Here is a 17,539-nt window from a genome sequence, read left to right as displayed (position 1 = left end):
TTCCCTTCTCTACCTTTCATATATTTATTCAGTCATTCATTTGTGTACATCAGTATGGATTCCTGGATTCCCATTTTAGTTAGTGGATTATTATGTTTCTATCAAGATTAATTTTGAGCCTCAAATTGTCCCTGTTTGGCTACTGGTAGATCCAGGATGAATTCTTGCCCTGACTTACTTATTACTAGCCAAGTGACCTTATACTCTGAAATTCCTTCATACCAAAGTAAAAATAGATTGTGCCTTTGCACTTCACAATGTACCCAAGTTCAACAAATGTAGAGCAGAAGTGCACTACAAACTAAGAGAAGAAAGAAGGGAAATTAGAAAAAGGCCATAAACTTTAAATAGAGAAATCTCCCTAATCTGTATTTTTAGTGTCAGCAATAAATGGCTAACTCAAAGTAAATTACAGCAGCAGGATCTAATTTTAAGGCTCTACTAAAATCTGCCATGTTTGAACTCAGGCATAAATCATAGTTAAAGTTCACAGAGAAATAACTCAGGCTTCTTTTTTTTTATTATTTGTTATAGAGTTTCCTTTTTCTCTCAACTCACAATACTTCCCTTATTTTATTTTATTTTATATCTTGGCCTAAGGTTCTGTGCGAATCATCAACTAACAACAATAAGAACTAGAAGTTCACCTAAAACTTATTCTTATCCAGTCTCAGTAAGATGATAATGTTTTTCAAGTACACACTTATTTGTGGAGAGACAATTCTTCTTATATAACGATAAGCTCTATTTTCTGCATCTTGAGTAACAAACATAAAATCTCCCAGAAACATTTTACTTTTCATAATCTAAATCACGTTAAGCCCTGGCTAGGGTGGCTCAGTGGATTGAGCACCAGCCTGCGAACTAAAGGGTTGCTGGTTCAATTCCCAATCAGGGCCCATGCCAGGGTTTCCGGCCAGGTCCATAGTAGGGAGCACTGGAGAGGCAACCACACATTGATGCTTCTCTTCTTTCTCCCTCCCTTCCCCTCTGTCTAAAAATAACTAAATAAAATATTTAAAAATATTTTTTAAAATAATAAACAAGTGTTTGAAGCCACCTTCGCTCTCTAAGGCCAGCACCTCCTACAGCTCGCGGAGCTCCAGCCGAAGGAGAACGGGGATAAATAAAGAGGTCCCTATACCATGGCTCGTACAAACCAGACTGCCCGCAAATCGGAGGAAGCAACTGGCTACCAAAGCAGCTCCCAAGAGTGCGCCCTCTACTGGAGGGGTGAAGAAACCTCATCATTACAGGCCTGGTACGGTGGCACTTGGTGAAATTAGACGTTATCAGAAGTTCACTGAACTTCTGATTCGCAAGCTTCCCTTCCAGCGTCTAGTACGAGAAATTGCTCAGAGCTTCAAAACAGATCTGCGCTTCCAGAGCGCAGCTATTGGTGCTTTGCAGGAGGCAAGTGAAGCCTATTTGGTTGGCCTTTTTGAAGACACCAACCTGTGTGCTATCCATGCCAAACGTGTAACAATTATGCCAAAAGACATCCAGCTAGCACACCGCATACATGGAGAGTGTGCTTAAGAATCCACTATGATGGAAAACATTTCATTCTTTAAAAAAAAAAATTCTCTTCTCCCTGTTATTGGTAGTTCTGAATGTTAGATTTTTTTTTTCCATGGAGTCAAAAAGGTACCTAAGTATATGATTGCAAGTGGAAAATAGGGGACAGAAATCAGGTATTGGCCGTTTTTCCATTTTCATTTGTGTGTGAATTTTTTTAATATAAATGTGGGGACATAAAGCATTAGTGCAAGTCAAGGTGTTTCAGTGAACAAGTTCCAAGCAGTTCAACTTTATACAAATATAAATAAACCTGTTAAATTTTTCTGGACAATGCCAGCATTTGGATTTTTTAAAACAATTAAATTTCTTATTAATGGCAACTAAATGGTGTTTGTAGCATTTTTATCATACAGTAGATTCCATCCATTCACTATACTTTTCTAACTGAGTTGTCCTACATGCACGTATGTTTTTAATGTTGTCTGTCTTCTGTGCTGTTCCTGTAACTTTGCCATTAAAATACATTAAACTATAAAAAAATAATAATAAACAAATAAATAAATCATGTTAAATAACTTCTAAGAAGTTATTTAAGAAGAAAGAAATGCTTATCCAATAAGTAGGGCTTATTTTTATACAGAGCACTGCAAGTTACACTTAAGGTTGACAGTAAACTTGTCCAGAATTCTAAAAATGACAAATCAACACACACATTGGGGGGAAAAAAAAGTAAAAAGTCAGAAGAGAGAGCTTAACCATGCCTAAATGGCAGAATTAATATATCTAAGGGATTAGAAATTGAAAGGTTGAAACTTAGAAAAATAAAGAGAATTGAAAAGGCAAGGTTTGTCAGGGTTTAACTAGGCAGGGGAAGGAACTACATAGGGAGTATTTGTCTCTCATAATATTGGTTACTTTAACCAGCCTCAGACACAATCAAATATCAAGACCTTCCAAGTGGAAGATTTTAACATCACTGGACAGCATCCTACCAAACCTGTCTGAGCAGCAATCAACTTTTGGTGACATCCGCTATTTCCTCCAGCCCACTTCAAACTGCAATACACACGTTGGAAACTAAGCTCAGTATATGTATGCATCTAAACTGTTTTTGAAAAGGTTTGAGTAAAAAGATGAGAAGAAAATAATACATTTTACTATGAAAACAATGAGAGGAGAGTTTTAGAGAGAGGGGTAATCAACGGTGTCAAATGCCATACAGAAATCTAAGAGAATGAGGGCTGAGAAAAATCCACTGAGCCTTGCTATTAGGAAGCCAGGATTGCCTGTCAGTGAACGGTGTGAATGACAGGGACTGGAGCTGAGGGAACAGCAGGAGTCGAGAGCAGAACTAGAAGTGACTGTGCATTGAGAAAATGGAGTTTTGTCCTTAAACTTGTAACAATAAAAGGATGAAAAAAAATAGGCTGAGTTGCACCAAGGTCAAATGAAAGTTTGGGGAGTTTTGGTGTTTTTTATTTTGTCTTGTGTTGTTTTCAGCACAAGGAAGAAGATTACATCTGCAGGCAGAGGTGAGAAGAGAACATTTAAAATGTTTAAGCTAAACACAGGGAATTAAGGGAGAAAATCCTTAATTCTAGATGCTTATAGCAACCAAAAGGGAGAAAACAAAAAGGACTGAGAGCACAAGGATACCATAGTTCACACTTCAAAAGAATTCAGTTTATTATCTCAGATAGGGAGAGAGAAAGAAGCAGATACAGAATTATTTTGGAATGGATTAAAGGCTCATCTAACAAAATCTTTTCTTCCTTTTGTCCAGAAAGTAGAAGGAAACAGAGGGAGGCACAGGTGCTGAGGGGCATCCAGCTGGGAGTAAAGGAGAGAAAGGCTTAGAACGACTGTGGGCAATAAACTACACATGTAATGGGCCCTGACACGAAGTAGACACTCAGAGGATGTTTGAATAAATTGGTAAGATGTAAAAAAAATTATTGCTGAGTTATAGGGAGAGCCCCAGTTCATTTAAGTAATAAAAATTTTCTTGTTTTGTTTTGTAGTTGTTTCTTTGTCACCCTATTTTAGTTGTCTCTTGTGTTTTTTCCTATGTATTAAATTGATTTGCTTTTTTAAAATTATATTTTATTGATTATGCTATTACAGCTGTCTTGATTTTCCCCCTTTGCCCTCCTCCACACAGAAACCCCCCACTCCCTCAGGCAATTACCCCATAATATTCATGTCCAAGAGTCACGTGTATGAGTTCTTTGGCTACTCCATTTCCTATAACATACTTTACATCCCCATGGCTATTCTGTAACTACCTATTTGTAGTTCTTAAACCCCTTACCTCTTCACCCATTCTACTACAACCGCCTTGCATCTGGCAACAATCAGCTGAATTATTGCTCCATAAATAAGCAGCGAACAGATAGCTAACCTATCAGATGCACAGTTCAAAACAGTGGTAATTAGGGTGCTCACAGAATTGGTTGAATTTGGTCGCAAATTAGATGAGAAAATGAAGGCTATGCTAAGAGAAACAAAGGAAAATATACAGGGAACCAATAGTGATGGGAAGGAAACTGGGACTCAAATCAACAGTGTGGACCAGAAGGAAGAAAGAAACATCCAACCAGAAAAGAATGAAGCAACAAGAATTCAGAAAAATGAGGAGAGGAACCAAGATGGCAGCACAGGTAGACACACTGCGCCTCCTCGCACAACCAGAACTGACAGAGAATCGAACAGCAAGGGGGACTGACACCAAGGAAATAGAAAATAAACATTCATCCAGACTGGTAGGAGGGGCGGAGACGGGTACCGGGGTGGAGAGGACTCGAGTGGCTGTGGTGGGACTGAGACTGGCGGAGTGTGGGACAAATGGCGCAGGCAGTCTGAGCACTAGCAGACCCTGCGGCCCCACATTTGCACAGATAAACCCACAGGGCCGGACTCAGAGTGGTGGAGAGTGAGGCAGGCAGAGCAGCGGGTAGCACCCCACGTCCCCACATTCGCACACAGATAAACTGGACAAACAGTGGGCATCGAAGCAGACCGCGCAACCCAGGGCTCCAGCTCGGGGGAAATAAAGCCTCAAACCTCTGATTGAAAGCGCCCCTGGGGTTTGGGGCAGCAGCAGGAGAGACTCCCAGCCTCACAGGAGAGGTTGTTGGAGAGACCCACAGGGGCCTAGAGTGTGCACAGGCCCACTTACTCGGGAACCAGCACCAGAGTGGCCCAGTTTGATTGTGGGTATTGGAGTGAAAGATTGAAATCCGGAGGACAGTGAGGCGGACGCCATTGCTCCCACTCGGCCCCTCCCCACATACAGAGTCACAGCGCAGCCACCAGCATTACCCCGCCCCGGTGAACACCTAAGGCTCCGCCCCTTAAAGTAACAGACGCACCAAGACAAACAAACAAACAAAAAAAATGGCCCAAATGACAGAACACTTCAAAACTCCAGAAAAAATACAACTAAGCGAGGAAGAGATAGCCAACCTATCGGATGCACAGTTCAAAGCACTGGTTATCAATATGCTCACAGACTTGGTTGAATCTGTTCGAAAAACAGATGAAAAAATGAAGCCTATGCTAAGAGAAACAAAGGAAAATGTACAGGGAACCAATAGTGATGAGAAGGAAACTGGGACTCAAATCAATGGTATGGACCAGAAGGAAGAAACAAACATCCAACCAGAAAAGAATGAAGAAACAAGAACTTGGAAAAATGAGGAGAGGCTTAGGAACCTCCAGGACACCTTGAAACGTTCCAACATCCGAATTATAGGGGTGCCAGAAGGAGAAGAGGAAGAACAAAAAATTGAACACTTATTTGAACAAATAATGGAGAACTTCCCCGATCTGGCAAAGGAAATAGACTTCCGGGAAGTCCAGGAAGCTCAGGGAGTCCCAAAGAAGCTGGACCCAAGGAGGAAAACACCAAGGCACATCATAATTACATTACCACCCAAGATTAAACGCAAGGACCTACATCCAAGATTACTGTATCCAGCAAAGCTATCATTTAGAATGGAAGGGAAGATAAAGTGCTTCTCAGATAAGGTCAAGTTAAAGAAGCTCATCATCACCAAGCCCTTATTATATGAAATGTTAAAGGGAGTTACCTAAGAAAAGGAAGATCAAAAATAGGAACAGTAAAAATGACAGCAAACTCACAGTTATTAATGGCCACCCATAAAACAAAAACGAGAGCAAACTAGGCAAACAACTAGAACATGAGGGTTGTCAATAAGGGAGTGGGAGGGGGAGAGGGGGGTAAAGGTACAGAGAATAAGTAGCATAGATGATAGGTAGAAAATAGACAGGGGGAGGGCAAAAATAGTGTAGGAAATGTAGAAGCCAAAGAACTTATAAGTATGACCTATGGACATGAACTATAGGGGGGGAATGTGGGAGGGAGGGGGTTGGGCAGGATGGAGTGGAGTGAAGGGGGGGGAATGGGACAACTGTAATAGCATAATCAATAAATATATTTTTAAAAAAAAAGAATTCAGAAAAATGAGGAGAGGCTTAGGAACCTCCAGGACATCTTGAAACGTTCCAACATCCGAATTATAGGGGTGCCAGAAGGAGAAGAGGAAGAACAAAAAATTGAAAACTTATTTGAACAAATAATGAAGGAGAACTTCCCTCATCTGGCAAAGGAAATAGACTTCCAGGAAGTCCAGGAAGTTCAGAGAGTCCCAAAGAAGCTGGATCCAAGGAGGAACACACCAAGGCATATCATAATTGCATTACCTAAGATTAAACATAAGGAGAGACTCTTAGAAGCAGCAAGAAATAAGGACACAGTTACCTACAGAGGAGTTCCCATAAGACTGTCAGCTGATTTCTCAAAAGAGACCTTACAGGCAAGAAGGGGCTGGCAAGAAGTATTCCAAGTCATGAAAGGCAAGGACCCACATCCAAGATTACTGTATCCAGCAAAGCTATCATTTAGAATGGAAGGGCAGATAAAGTGCTTCTCAGATAAGGTCAAGTTCAAGGAGTTCATCATCACCAAGCCCTTATTATATGAAATGTTAAAGGGATTTATCTAAGAAAAAGATAAAAAATATGAACAGTAAAAATGACAGCAAACTCACAGTTATTAACAACCACACCTAAAACAAAAACAAAAGCAAACTAAGTAAACTAGAACAGGAACAGAACCACAGAAATGGAGATCACATGGAGGGTTATCAACAGGGGAATGGGAGGGGGAGATAGGGGGAAAGGTACAGAATATAAGTAGCATAAATGGTAGGTAGAAAATAGACAGGGGGAGGGTAAGAATAGTATAGGAAATGTAGAAGCCAAAGAACTTATATGCATGACCCATGGACATGAACTATAGTGGGGGGAATGTGGGAGGGAGGGGGTGGGCAGGATGGAGTGGAGTGAGGGCGGCGGGAAATGGTACAACTGTAATAGCATAATCAATAAATATATTTTTTAAAAAAAAACAAATTCCTCAAAGGAGGGACGACCTAGAACAGTCATGGTCATGAAGGGGCCCTCAGGGAAGGACTTGGGGGGCTATAGAAAAAGGTGGTGATGGACCCTTGCCCCTCGGCTTTGACAAAGCTTGAGTCCTCATTCTGTCTGTAAGAAGTCTCCCTGCCTGACTTTCCCTGCCTGACTTAAGCCTGAAACAATGCTGGAGGTGGGTGCAGCCCTGTTCTGGAAAGGGTGGGTTCCCTAGGGTGATCAGGCCTAAGAAAGAATGCATAAAATCCTATGAAACCTACTTTGCTAATACCCTCAATTTAAATGATAAGGGTCCATGCACGAAATGACCCTTTGTTCCCCAAAGTTTTATGGCCCTTTAACTATATGACCCTGACTCAGAATTTCTTTGAATGTTATCTATTATTTGATCATTACTGCCTGACAATGATTGATGAGCTTTACATATACTCCCTGTATTCATATGCAAATAAACCCAACCAAAGCCCATAGAGGAACAGGCTCCTGGCCCTTCTCCCTTGAGAGATCAGCCGCCTTTCCTCCCCAAGCAGATCGTGTCTTGGTAGACTTATTCTCCTCTGTGGCAGCCAGCGGGGCCCTGCGGGCGGAGCTCCCCCACATTAGATATGTGTTTATTGCCATTTTATTGTTCACTGTGTTGATCTTCTTTTTCTTAAATAAGTCCCTTTTACATTTCATATAATAATGGTTTGGTAATGATGAATCCTTTAGTTTTTTCTTGTCTGGGAAGCTATTCATCTGCCCTTCCATTCTAAATGACATCTTTGCTGGGTAGAGCCATCTTGGCTGTAGGTCCCAGCTCTTCATGACTTTGAATATTTCTTGCCAATTCCTTCTAGCCTGCAAAGTTTCTTTTGAGAAATAGCTGTCAGTTTTATGGGAACTCCCATGTAGGTAACTAAATGTTTTTCTCTTGCTGCTTTTAAGATTCTCTCTTTATCTTTAAACTTTGGCATTTTAATTATGATGTGTCTTGGAGTGGGCCTCTTTACATCCATCTTGCTTGGGACTCTCTGTGCTTCCTGGACTTGCATGTCTATTTCCTTCACCAAATTAGGGAAGTTTTCTTTCACTATTTTTCAAATAGATTTCCAAGCCCTGGCTGGTGTAGCTCAGTGGATTGAGCGTGGGCTGCAAAGCAAAGGGTCGCAGGTTCAATTCCCAGTCGGGGCACATGCCTGGGTTGCGGGCCAGGTCCTCAGTGGGGGCCATGTGAGAGGCAACCACACATTGATGTTTCTCTCCCTCTCTTTCTCTCTCCCTTCCCCTCTCTCTAAATAAATAAATAAATAAATAAAATCTTTAAAAAAAAAAAAGAACAAATAGATTTCCCATTTCTTCCTCTTTCTCTTCTCCTTCTGGCACCTCCATGATGCAAATGTTGGACCTCTTGAAGTTGTCCCAGACGTTGCTTATACTATCTTCATTGGGGGGGGGGGGGATTCTTTTTCTTTTTGTTGTTCTGATTGGTTGTTTTTTGCTTCCTTATGTTCCAAATCATTGATTTGATTGTCACTTCATCCATTATATTGTTTCCCTGTAAAATGTTCTTATTTCAATTAGTGTATCCTCTGTTTCTGACTGGATCTTTTTTATGCTGTTGAGGTCCTCACTAAGTTCCTTGAGCAGCCTCATAACCAGTGTTTTGAACTCTGCATCTGATAGAATGCTTATCTCCATTTTGTTTAGTTCTTTTTCTGGAGTTTTGTTCTGTTCTTCCATTTGGGCCATGTTTCTTTGTCTCCTCATTTTGGCAGCCTCCCTGTGTTTGTTTTTATGTACTAGATAGAGCTGCTTTGACTCAATGTCTTGGTAGTGTGGCCTAATGTAGTAGGTGTCCTGTAGGGTTCAGAAGCACAGCCTCCCCTATCATCCAAGCTGGGTACTCAAGATTCAGCCTTCATGTAGGCTGAGTACACCCTCCTCTTGTAGTTGAGCCTTGGTTACTGTCGGCAGATTAATGGGAGGAATTTACCCAGGCCAATCAGCTGTGAGTACTGGCTGTGACCACTAACCACCAAGCTCCACCTTCCATGCAAGATCAGCTGTGCAGGGGCAGGGTGGCGGTGCTCCAAAATGGTCTGTAGCTGTCCACTGGGGTTTCCTGGGTGGTGCAGGCCAAGGTCAGCCCCCACCTATGTTTTGCCCGAGGTATCCTGCCTAAGCTATAAAGCAATCTGTGATGGCTGCTACTTGTGCTGTGCTTGGAGATTCCCAGCGAAACCAAGCTATGAATCTTGGCTGGCTGCTGTTAGTGCCAGGCCAGGGGCTCACTGAAGCCAGCTCTTGCTTGTTTGAGAGGATTTAGGAAGTTGTGAAGCATGAGCCAAGACCCACCATTCATATGGAAAAGCCACTTGAGTGAGCTCATAAGTTGGGTGGGGCAGAGTCTCTGGGGTCACCAAGGCAGGTCAAACAGTGTTAGCCATGTTGATAGAGTCTCAGATATGGTACCAGCTTGCCAAGTCTGTGGCAGGAGGCCTCTGCTCACCTTGATGCCAGACACTTCAATTCCTCCCCATATACCACTGATGACTTTCAAGCTACTACCCTGGTGCTGGAGCTCAGAGGGAATGAGTCTGAGTAGGTGAGTCCATGTGTGGGTTCTTTAAGAGGAACTGCTAGGGCTCCAGCACTTTATTCCATCAAATCACCACTGGTTTTTGCAGCCAGAGTTGTGGGGACTTAACTTCCTACCACGTTTTTTTTTTTTTTTTGCTTTTAGATAGAAAGCAGAGAAAGAAAGAGAGAGAGAGAGAGAGAGAGAGAGAGAGAGAGAGAGAGAGAGAACATCAATGTGAGAGAGAAACATTGATTGGTTGCCTTCTCATATGTTCTCCAATTGCGATCAAACATCCTCCTGAGTATGTGCCCTGACCAGGAATGGAACACATAACCTTTCAGTCTATGGGATGATGCTCCAACCAACTAAGCCATACTGGCCAGGGCATCACTCCTGATTCTTAACTAACCTGTTTCGCCTCTCTGCCTGTTTTACCAGTCTCGACATGGCTTCTTTTTTATACCCTTAGTTATAGGAGTTTTGTTCAGCTACTCTTCAGGTGGTTCGCAATGATGGTTATTCTATAATTTAGTTGTAATTTTAATGTGACTGTGGGAAGAGGAAAGCACAGCCTTTACCTATTCTGCCATCTTGACTGGAACCACTCTAAAATATGTATCTTTTTAAAAGGAAGACTATATAAGGTTATTGATATCATACTGTCTACCCAAAGTGGCTCTTCATTCATTACAGAGTGGTTTTTATTGCCTGGAACAGTGCCAGGTACATAACAGGCCCTCAACAAATGTTTTGTTGAGTGAATAAATGTTGAATGAATAGATGGTCTTTCCCTGGTTCTGTGGCAGAAATTATTTATTTACAAGATAGCTAACTCTGATTTTTAAGTTAATAAATTCCTGCAGACTACATTTTTTCAAAGATTTCCTAACTAAACATGATTAAGCATTTTGCATAGGGAGAAATCACCCATGTATAATTAAAGGTGATAAAATTACATATAGGCATTTAACATAGAGACATGATATAATAAACAATGAAATGCAGATTTGGAGTCTCTCCAAATAAAGTTTTTTGCAAAAAGCAATATTGTTTTGCTTTATTGTTCACTCTGCCTGTAATGCCATGCCATTTTCTTTATCTATCTCTCTCTCTATCTATTAACAAAGGCCAAGATTAAAAATGTTTTCCTCCATGTTGTCTGGAGTTCTCTTAGTTAGAAATAATGTCTCTCTCCTCAGAACTCCCAAAGCACTTTATCTGCATCTCTCATAAGGCACCAAAGGATGAATATTCATGCTGAGTTAAGAAGTAAAACATTATCCAGAAAACTAATTTTTAAGCTTTTCATTTGAAATATGCAGAAAACTGAAGCAAGTATACTATTTCAAAAGTGATCTATAAAATTTTCCACTTATAAATCAAATTTATTGATGTGAAACACATAAAATGTGCCCATTTAAGTGAACAGTTTGTTGAGTTTTGATAAATATATTTACCTATATAACTACCACTACAACCAAGATGTAGAATATTGCAAAACCTCTCTGCCTTCCCACTGGGGTCCTCCTCCTGCTGTACCTCTGCCCCACCCTCCTTGATCCTACACCTGGCTCCTTCCTCCTCAGACTGCCCTCAGCCCACAAGTCTACTGGCAATGCCAGCATCCTGATTAGTGATGATGAACCAGGGTATGACTTATATTTATTTGGGATATCTAATCATTACATTGAAGATTTTGAAAAGGTGTTTATTCCTCATGGACTAATTTTGGACAGGACCCAACAGCTTGCTCTAGATGTGACGGAAGAGATATTAGGACACCACTTGGTAGCCCTATGTGTGTTCAAGGGGGTGCTGTAAATTCTTTGCTGACCTACAGGAGTACATCAAAGCACAGAAAAAAAATAGTGATAGGTCCATTCCTATGACTGTAGATTTTACCAGACTGAAGAACTACTGCAATGACCAGTCAACAGGGACATAAAAGTGATTGGTGGAGATTTGCTCTGCACTTAAACTGGAAAGAATGTGTTATTGTTGAAGATACAAGTTAACACTGGTGAAACAATGCAAACCTTGTTTTTCTTGGTCAAGCAACATAATCTGAAGATGATCAAGGTCTCAAGCTTGCTGGTGGAAAGAACCCCTCCAAGTATTGGATATAGACCAGACTTTGTTGGATTTGAAATTCCAGACAAGTTCGTTGTAGGATATGCCCTTGGCTATAATGAATACTTCAGAGGTTTGAATCATGTTTGTGTTATTAGGGAAACTGGAAAAGCAAAATGCAAAGCCTACGTCAAGAGTTCAAGTTGAGTTTGAAAACACGTGGAGGCCCAGTAAATTGCTCCCTGGCTGGTGTGGCTCAGTGGATTGGGTGCCGGCTTATGAATCAAAAGGTTGCCAGTTTGATTCCCAGTCAGGGCACGTGCCTGGGTTTGGGGCCAGGTCCCCAATTGGAAGTATGTGAGAGGCAACAGATCCATGTATCTCTTGCACATTGATGTTTCTCTCCCCTCTTTCTCCTTCCCTTCCCCTCTCTCTAAAAATAAATAAATAAAATCTTTTTTAAAATCGCCAGTAAAGTTATCAAATGTTCTAGTTCTATGGTCAGCTTATTGTATGTATCTTCTAAGAATTTTATCTGTTTCGTATTTTAGAAATGTCAGTCGCTGCATTCCTGAACTCTTTATTTGCACTATGAGCCTAAAGACTATCAATTCCCTTTGGGTGGTTTGTTATTTGACTTGTGAATGAAAAATCTCTTAGATCACACCACTATTGAATGAAAATATTGAAATCGAATCTATAAGAAATATTTAAAGAGGAGATGTACTACTTCTATAATTAGTATTTTAATTTTTACATATTCAGGAAAGAAAAGAATTGATTGAATATTGCCAATTATACTCCTGTGTGTTTATACGAGTAGAAAACATTCAGTTTTAGTATCAGTGACAGCATCTAAGAGATATTGCTATGTCAGATAAACTCTATGTCCTGGAATTACTTTAGTAGTGTTTCAGTATTGTTAACTCAGTATTGTGAACAAGTATTTTTCCCACTTGTTCAAGTTATCTCTGCTGCACCTGTGTCAACATTTCCCTTTAAATACAAATCAATAAATTCCAAAAAAAAACTATTTTAAGAAAAGATATAGAATATTTATTCTCATGTCCCTCTGCAGTTGATTCTACCCTCACCCACCCACTTGCAGCTCCAATCACTGATCTGCTTTCTGCCACTATATATTAGCTTTACAGTTCTAGAACTTCATGTAAATGGAATTGGACCATGTATTCTTTGAGTCTGGCTTCTTTCAGTCAACATAGTGTTTTTGACATTCACCCATGTTGTTGTGTGTATCAGTGATTCATTACTTTTATTGCTGAGTAGTATTCCCTTGTATGAATATACTAGAATTTATCTATTCATGTACTGCTGAATATTTGAGTTGCTTCCAATTTGGTGTTCCTAAAAATAAAGTTGTTGTGAACACTCATGTACGAGTCTTTTTGAGAACATACATTTTCATTTCTCTTGAATAAATTCCTAAGAGGGGAATTGCTTGGTTATGTGATGTACATTTAATTTTATAGGAATCTGCCAAAGAATTGTACTATTCTTCATTCCTATGAGGTTACACATCAAAATTACAACTAAATTATACACATACTCACCAATACTTGGTATTGTCAATCCATTCCCTGGTAATTCCCACAATCCTGGTAGATGTGGAGGGGTAAACCAATGTGGTTTTATTTTGCATCTTCTTGATGACTAATGATAGTGAGCATCTCTTTATGTGATGTTTGGCTATTTCTTCTGGTATCTACTTTTGTGAAATGTCTGTTTAAAACATTTGCCCATTTTCATTGGGTAGGTCTGCTTTTAATTATTGAGTTGTAAGATAACTCATTTACATATTCTAGACACAAATCAACTGTCAGATATATATTGTGATTATATTTCTCCCAGTCAGTGACTGCCTTTTACTAATTTTTCTAATAGTGCATTTGAAAGAACAGAGGGTTTTTTAATTTTGATGAAGTCCTATTTATCAGATTTTTCTTTTATGACTAGCGACATTTTCTGTCCTGTCTAGGAAATTTTTGCCTATTCCTAAGGTTTTCTTTTGTGTTTTCTTCTACAAAAGATTATAGTTTTAGCTTTAAGTTGAAGATTATGATCCATTCCAAGTTAATTTTTATATGTAATATAAGCTAAGAGTTGGAGGTTGAATTTTTTTATAGATATATATAGTTATTCCAGCACCATTTATTGAAAAAACTTTCCTTTTATTTTCCCTTTGAAGTCCCTTGGCACTTTTATTGAAATAAATTATGTGTGTGTGGATTTATTTCTGGAAACCATTCTGTTCCTTTGACCTAAATGTCTATTACATCAGTACCACAATGTCTTGACTGTTATTGCTTTATAGAAAATCTTGAAATCAGGTACTGTAAGTCTCCCAGCTTTGTTCTTCTTCTTCAAAAAACATTTTGTCTGTTCTAGGTCTTTTACATTTTTCATATAAATGTACTAATTACTTGTCAATTTCTATTGAAGTGCCAGGATTTTTATTGAAATTGCTGTAAATCATTTTTAGAAGAACTAACATCTGAACAATATTGAGTTTTACAATCCGTGAATAAGGTGTATCTCTCCATTTAATTAGGCCTTTTATGTTTTCTCTCAGTAATGTTTGAGAGCTTTCAGTTACAAGTCTCATGTATATTTTGTCAAATTTACTATTAAATATTTCTTGATTTTGATGCTCTTGTAAGTAGGTTTTTTAATTTTCCAGTTGTTCATTGTTAGTGTATAGAAATGTAGTTGATTTTTGTATGTTGACCTTGTATCCTATAACCTTACTAAATTTACATATTCTAGTAGAATTTTTCTGTGTATTCCTCAGAACTTTTTCCCCAACTTCATTGAGATATAGTTGACATATATAATTAGTAAGTTTAAGGCACATGTTCAGTGTAATAATTGATATACAGGTTGGGGCAAAAGTAGGTTTACAGCTGAGAGTACACAAAACAGTTTATTGTTGTATTATTTCTTAATTATTGTATTATTTTCCATATGGACAACTGCAAACCTACTTTTGCCCCATCCTGTACATGAATATTACAAAATAACTACTACAATAAGGTTACTTAACACATCCATCATCTACCTAACATTGTTACACAGTGCGTGTATGTGTCTGTGTATGGAGAACTTTTTCCAGTTTTATTGAGATGTAATTGTGCCCAGTGGTGGGGCAAAGGCTTAATGGCCACCATAATAAGAAGGTATCTTCAGACTAAAGAACAATGCCAGCAACTCCACAGAATATATCAGAATGTATTAAAGGGTAATTTACTTACAGGGATGTAGGGTTGGAGAAGACAGATGACCCAACAGTGCTGTGCAAACTATTCTCTACTAACAGACCCCTGTTACAGTACTTTTTTTAAAATTTTACTGAATTTATCGGGGTGACATTGTTAATAAAATTATATAGGTTTCAAATGCACAATTCTATAGTACATCATCTGTATATTATATTGTGTGTTCATCACCCCAAGTCAGGTCTCCATCCATCACCATGTATCCTCCCTTCACCCTCTTCTACCTCCCCCCACATCCTTTCCCCTCTAGTAATCACCATACTGTTGTATGCATCTATAGGTTTTTTCCTCTGCTTAATCCTTTCATTTTTTTCACCCAGCCCCCACCACAGTTCTTTACTATTTTTATAGTGTAACTCAGTTACCAATTATTGACAAGGCAATGGAACAAAAATGCAGTATTCAGTACACACCACGTGCCATACCTCCTGATGGTTTTGTGGCAGATGATTCTTTATAATCAATACTATCATTTGATAGTTATCTCCATTGTCATGCCATTCCAGCCACTACTAACAAAAATACTTATGGCTGTATTTTATGGAACACAGATAATCATCAATTAGAAGGCTTTGATATGCTCGCTAAGTACAGTGAGGCTGGTCAAAGATCACAGCATGAAAGAAAATCAGGATGCCAAGATGGAGTTAGTTTTGTTCACATCTACATCCATACAAATTGACATATGGTACTGCATAAGTTTAAGGTGTACAGCATAAGGACTTAAATTACATATATCATGAAATTATCACAATAGGTTTTAATTAATGTCCATCAGCTCATATAGATACCAAAAACAATTTTTTTCTTTGTAATGAGAACTCTTAGGATTTACTCTCTTAACAACTTTCAAATATACCACACAGCAGTGTTAGCTACAGTCATCATAGTGTACATCACATCCCCAGTACTTATCTACAATTGAAGTCTGTACCTTTCTTTTTTTTTATTTTTTATTCTATTACAGTTGTTCCAACTTTTTTTCCCTTTTGCCTCCCTCCGCCCAGCCCACTCCTCTCTCCCACCTTCAATCCCCTCTCCGTTGTCCATATTCATGAATCATTCATACATGTTCTTTTACTAATCCCTCCTCCTTCCTTCCACCATTCTCCCCCACACACACATCCTCCTCCCTTTCTGCAACTATCAGTCTGTTCCATGTCTCTGGTTCTATTTTTCTCCTTAGTTTATTTTGTTTATTAGATTCCAGTTATAAGTGAGATCATACAGTATTTGTCTTTCGCCAACTGGCTTATTTAACTTAGCAGAATAGTCTCCAGTTCCATCCATGCTGTTATAAAAGGTAGGAGTTCCTTCTTTCTTTCTGCTGCATAGTATTCCATTGTGTAAACATACCACAGTTTTTTGACCCATTCATCTACTGATGGGCACTTAGGCTGTTTCCAACACTTGGCTATTGTAAATAGTGTCAATATGAACATAGGGGTGCATAAGTTCTTTTGAATTGGTGTTTCAGGGTTCTTAGGCTATCACTGTGTCATAAGGCAGTTCCATTTTTTATTTTTCAAGGAAATTCCATACTGTTTGCCACAGTGGCTGCATCAGTCTGCATTCCCACCAACAGTGTACTACGGTTCCCTTTTCTCCACATCCTCGCCAGCACTTGTTGTTTGTTGATTTATTGATGACAGCCATTTTGATAGGTATGAGGTGATATCTCATTGTGGTTTCAATTTGCATGTCTCTGATGGCTAGTGATGTTGAGTATTTTTTCCATATATGCTCCATCTCTGTGTCCTCCTTGAAAAAGTGTCAATTCAGATCCTTTGCCCATTTTTTAATTGAATTGTGTGTCTTCCTGGTGTTGAGTCATATGAGTTCTTCATATATTTTGAAGGTTAAATCCTCATCTGATGTATCATTGGCAAATATGTTCCCCCATACAGTTGGTTCCCTTTTCACTTTGAAGATGGTTTCTTTAGCCATGCCAAAACTTTTTAATTTGATATAGTCCCATTTGTTTATTTTTTTTTCCTTAGTATTGGAGACCGTTCTACATGGTGTGGGCCCAGCTCCCACTCAGAAAGGCCAGTGGGAAGCGAGGTCTGGCACACAGGACCCGCACCCAAGGATAGGTTCTCCCCGTGGGGAATCAGGCCTGCATTGTACCTAGGCAGCTATGAGGCTTGCTTTTGCTAAAACTCCCCCACCTTGAATTCAGGCAGCAAATGTTTACTGCGTAACTTTAAAGTAACTTCCTAAAATCTATGCTAAACCTTCCAAGGACCAGTGTAACCAGTTTAACCACTTTTCCCTTTACATTTGCAAATATCCTTCCTTTTTTATGTAATTAGCAACATCCTCTCCTTTGTTTTCTGTAACTGCCTAAAGTGAACCTGTGCATAGTAAATGAGGATCATCTTCAATGTAATGTGCCCAGAAAAGCAATAAAAGCCTGTCAAGGCAAGGGTCAATGTGCTCTCCCCTTGAGAGAGTGGTTGTGCCATCCCTTTTCCTCCACAGGACTCCGCAGTCCATGTGAATTTGTCTCGTCTCAGCACACAACACACAGATCCTGTGGGCCAGGATCCGAATCAATTTCCCTTGCGCTAGGAAATATATCAGCAAAAATATTGCTACATGGAATGTCTGAAATTTTATTGCCTGTTTTCCA

The 17,539-nt window shown here is 39.4% G+C and overlaps 1 protein-coding gene and 2 pseudogenes across 1 annotated transcript in view; all 3 read left to right on the top strand.

Moving 5' to 3' along the window:
• MRPL52 (mitochondrial ribosomal protein L52) overlaps positions 1-17,539 on the top strand; it is a 137,543-nt gene that overhangs the window by 69,682 nt on the left and 50,322 nt on the right. The gene's annotated exons all lie outside the window — the stretch shown is intronic.
• LOC112300795 (histone H3.3A-like) lies at positions 1,146-2,019 on the top strand (annotated as a pseudogene).
• LOC112300938 (hypoxanthine-guanine phosphoribosyltransferase pseudogene) lies at positions 9,552-11,818 on the top strand (annotated as a pseudogene).

This window comes from Desmodus rotundus, chromosome 7 (genome assembly GCF_022682495.2).
Source record: "Desmodus rotundus isolate HL8 chromosome 7, HLdesRot8A.1, whole genome shotgun sequence".
In the NCBI taxonomy this organism is placed as follows: Eukaryota; Metazoa; Chordata; class Mammalia; order Chiroptera; family Phyllostomidae; genus Desmodus; species Desmodus rotundus.
Note: the sequence above shows the minus strand (reverse complement) of the source record. Positions and strands in the feature narration are given on the sequence as shown.